The following is a 5,001-nucleotide window of genomic DNA, read 5'->3' on the forward strand; positions in this document are numbered from 1 at the left end:
ATCCTAGGTTCTGCCATCTCCAAATCTCATTTTCCTCTGTTTACATGTACATCCTGCATTACTCAATCTAAACAGTTCTTTTCTTGAATTGTTGGTATCATTTGTGCAATTCTACCACAGTAGGAACCTGTCCTAGTAAAAAACATTCACTAAAACAAAACTGTCATTTAATTAGTATTATAATCATTATATATTAATTGTATATATTAATAGGGCTTCCTGTGATATGTCCATGGATACATTGAACATCAGTCATGTCTATCAGCCCTCCCATTCTTATACTATTCTATTTTAATTTTCTATATTAGGGATTAAATTTAGGTCCTCATGCATCCTGGGCAAAAGCTCTACCCATGAGCTATAATTAGCTATTCTAATTTGACTCTTACCTCTTCACCAAAAGCCTCTTCAAGTCCCTGAAAACTCCTATTAATTTCTTTCTGTCCCTCTTCCATTCTTTTCCTTTAGTGACAACCCTTCAGTTCCATATAACCCTGAGGTTAACTTATGGGTTTTAATAAGAATGAGGACATATAGCATTTATTCTCTGTGCCTGGTTTGCTTCCTTCAATACAGTGATCTCTAATGCTGTTTTAGATGGTGAGTCTTAATTCCTTTTTTATGGTTGAGTACTGTACCAGTATTCAGACATTTAGCACATTAAAAATATCCACAAATCCCCTAAAGGAATTCAGATTGATACCACACTTTGGCTTTTGCAAGAAGTATTACAATAAACACTGGAGGAAAAGTATCTTTTTCATATTAAGATAAAATTTCATTTCTGTTGGATACTCAGTAGTGGAATTATAGGATCATATAGTAGTTTATTGTTTTTTCCTGCTTTTTTTAAAAAAATTATTTATTAGTTCTAGTTAGGGAACAAGCTTGTTTCACATGTAAGTCCCTCCTCCCTCTCCCTCTCCTTCCCCTCACCACATCCCTCCTCCCCCACCCCCAGCCTACCCCCCACTCAATCCACCCACCACTCCCCCGGCAGGGTAGGGCCTTCAACGGGGGCTCTGCAAAGTACACCAAATCTTCCTGTGCTGGTTCTGGGCCCTTCCCCATGTGTCCAGGGCCAGAGTGTAACCCTTCACGTGGGATGGGCTCTCAAAGTCCCTTCTTGCACCAGGGGAAAATACTAATCTACCACCAGAGGCTCCCTGGAGTGCAGAGGCCTCCTTGTTAACATCTATGTTCAGGGGTCTGGATCAGTCTTGTACTGGCCTCCCAGAAAGCATCTGGGGTCGATGTGCTCTCCCTTGTTCAGGCCAACTGTTCCTGTGGGTTTCTCCAACCTGGTACAGACCCCTTTGCTCTTCATTCCTCCCTCTCTTCAACTAAATTCCCAATTTCAGCTCAGTGTATATCTGTGGATGTCTGTCTCTGCTTCCATCAGCCACTGGATGAGGGCTCTAGGATGGCATAAAGAGAAGTCATCAATCTCATTTTAGGGGAAGGGCTTTTAGGTTATCCTCTCCACCATTGCCTGGATTGTCAGATCGTGTCATCCTTGTAGGTCTCTGGAGATCTCCCTGGTTCCAGATCTCTTCTCGGACCTATAGTGGCTCCCTCTGATATGGTATCTCTCATCCTGCTCTCTCTCCTCTATTCTTCCCCCAACTCAATATTTCTACCCCTCCATTTCCTCTCCTTTACTCCTCTTCTCTTGCTCTTATTGTAGCAACTCCCTCCCCCCTACCCTCATTCTCCCAATTAATTCAGGAGTTCATGCCACTTCCATTCCTGGGGACCATTTATCCCTTAGAGTCCTTCATGTTTCCTAGTTTCTTTGGTGAAGAGGATTATAGGCTGGTAATCCTTTGCTCTATGTCTAAAATTCATATATGAGTGATTACATACCATGTTTGTCTTTCTGTGACTGGGTTACCTCACTCAGGATGGTTACCTCTAGTTCCATCCATTTGCCTGCGAATTTCAAGATTCCATTGCTTTTTTTCTGCTGAGTAGTACTCCATTGTATATATGTACCACATTTTCTCAATCCATTCTTCAGTTGAGGGGCATCGAGGTTGCTTCCAGGTTCTGGCTATTACAAACAATGCTGCTATGAACATGGTTGAACATACGTCCTTGTTGTATGAACATGCACTATTTGGGTATATACACAAGAGAGGAATGGCTGGATCTTGAGGAAGACTGATTCCCATTTTTCTGAGCAACTGCCATACTGATTTCCAGAGTGGTCTTACAAGTTCACACTCCCACCAGCAATGGAGGAGTGTTCCTTTTTCTCCACATCCTCTCCAGCATAGATTGTCATTGGTATTTTTGATTTTAGCTATTTTGACAGGTGTAAGGTTGTATCTCAGAGTTGTTTTGAGTTGCATTTCTCTGATGGCCAGTGATTTTGAGCACTTCCTTAAGTGTCTTTCAGCCATTTCAGATTCCTCTGTTGAGAATTCTCTATTTAGTTCTGCACCCCACTTTTTAATTTCATTGTTTGGTGTTTTGGTGGCTAGCTTCTTGAGCTCCTTATATATTTTGGAAATCAGTCCTCTGTCAGATGTGAGATTGGTGAACATCTTTTCCCATTCTGTGGGTGGTCGTTTTGTCCTACTGACTGTTTCCTTTGCCTGGCAGAAGCTTCTCAGTTTCAGGAGGTCCCCTTTATTAATTGCAAACCTCAATGTCTGTGCTACTGGCGTAATGTTCAGGAAGCAGTCTCCTGTGCCAATTTGTTCAAAGGTAATTCCCACTTTCTCTTCTAGAAGATTCAGTGTGGCTGGATTTATGGTGAGATCTTTGATCCATTTGCACTTAAGTTTTGTGCATGGTGACAGGTATGGATCTATCTGCAATTTTCTGCATGTCCGAATCCAATTGTACCAGCACCATTTGTTGAAGATGCTATCTTTTTTCCATTGTATAGATTTAGCACATTTGTCAAAAATAAGGTATTTGTAGGTGCGTGGGTCAATACGGGGTTTTCAATTCGATTCCATTGGTCTATCTGTCTATTTTTGTGCCAATACCAAGCTGTTTCAGAACTATGGCTCTGTAGTAGAGCTTGAAGTCAGGGATGGTGATGCCTCCAGAAGATCCTTTATTGTAAAGAGTTGTTTTGGCTATCCTGGGTTTTTTATTTTTCCATATAAAGTTGAGTATTGTCCTTTCAATGTCTGTGAAAAACTGTGTTGGGATTTTGATGGGGATTGCATTGAATCTGTAGATTGCTTTTGGCAGGATTGCCATTTTTACTATGTTAATTCTACCTATCCAAGAGCATGGGAGATCTTTCCATTTTCTGTTATCTTCTTTAATTTCTTTCTTTAAAGTCTCAAAGTTCTTATTGTACAGGTCTTTCACTTTTTTTGTTAGTGTTACCCCAAGATATTTTATGTTGCTTGTGAATATTGTGAAAGGTGATGTTTCCCTGATTTCTTTCTCATTGGAATTATCATCTGTATATAGTAGGGCTACTGATTATTTTGAGATAATTTTGTATCCTGCTACCTTGCTGAAGGTGTTTATCAGCCGTAGGAGTTCCCTGGTAGAGTTTTTCGGGTCACTAATGTAGACTATCATGTCGTCTGCAAATAGTGAAAGTTTTACTTCATCCTTTCCAATTTGTATCCCTTTGATCCCCTTTTCTTGTCTTATTGCTATAGCCAGAACTTCAAGTACAATATTGAAGAGATATGGAGAGAGTGGACAGCCTTGTCTTGTTCCTGATTTTAGAGGAAACGCTTTGAGTTTCTCTCCATTTACTTTGATGTTGGCTATTGGTTTGGTGTATATTGCATTTATCATGTTTAGATATGTTCCTGTTATTCCTGTTCTCTCCAAGATCTTTATCATGAAGGGATGTTGGATTTTGTCAAAGGCTTTTTCAGCATCTAGTGAGATGATCATGTGGTTTTTCTTTTTCAGTTTGTTTATATAGTGGATTACATTGATGGATTTTCGTATGTTGAACCATCCTTGCATCCCTGGGATGAAGCCTACTTGATCATGGTGGATGATTTTTCTGATATGTTCTTGGATTCGGTTCGCCAATATTTTATTGAGTATTTTATCATCGATGTTCATGAAGGATATTGGTCTGTAGTTCTCTTTCTTAGTCATATCTTTGTGTGGCTTGGGTATCAAAGTGATTGTAGCCTCGTAGAAAGAGTTTGGCAATATCACCTCTGCTTCTATTGTGCTGAGTTTGAGGAGTACTGGAATTAGCTCTTGTTTCAATTTCTGGTAGAATTCTGCAGTGAAGCCATCTGGCCCTGGGCTTTTTTTGGTTGGGAGGCTTTTGATGACTGCTTCTATATCATTACGGGTCATAGGTCGATTTAAACTGTTTATCTGATCTTGATTTAATTTTGGTAAGTGATATTTATCCAGAAATCTGTCCATTTCCTTTAGATTCTCCAATTTTGTGGAATACTGGTTTTCAAAGTATGACCTAAAGATTCTCTGGATTTCCTCAGTGTCTGTTGTTATATCCCCCTTTTGGTTTCTGATTTTGTTAATTAGCATGCTCTCTCTCTGCCTTTTGGTTAGTTTGGCTAGAGGTTTGTCTACCTTATTGATCTTATCAAAGAACCAACTCTTTGTTTCATTGATTCTTTGTACTGTTTTCCTAGTTTCTACTTTGTTGATTTCGGCTCTCAGGTTGATTATTTCCTGGCGTCTACTCCTCCTTGGTGTGTTTGCTTCCTTTTGTTCTAAAGCATTCAGTTGTTCTGTCAATTCTCTAATGTGACTTTCCTCCAGTTTCTTCATGTGGGCGCATAGTGCTATGAACTTCCCTCTTAACACTGCTTTCAGAGTGTCCCATAAGTTTGGGTATGTTGTATCTACATTCTCATTAAATTCTAGGAAGTCTTTAATTTCTTTTTTTATTTCTTCCTCAACCCAGGAATGGTGCAATTGGGTGTTATTCATTTTCCATGCAAATGTAGGTTTTCTGCAATTCATATTGCTGTTGAATTCTAGCTTTAATGCATGGTGGTCTGATAAGATACAGGGGGTTATTTCAAT

The sequence above is a fragment of the Cricetulus griseus genome, chromosome 5, assembly GCF_003668045.3.
Source record: "Cricetulus griseus strain 17A/GY chromosome 5, alternate assembly CriGri-PICRH-1.0, whole genome shotgun sequence".
In the NCBI taxonomy this organism is placed as follows: Eukaryota; Metazoa; Chordata; class Mammalia; order Rodentia; family Cricetidae; genus Cricetulus; species Cricetulus griseus.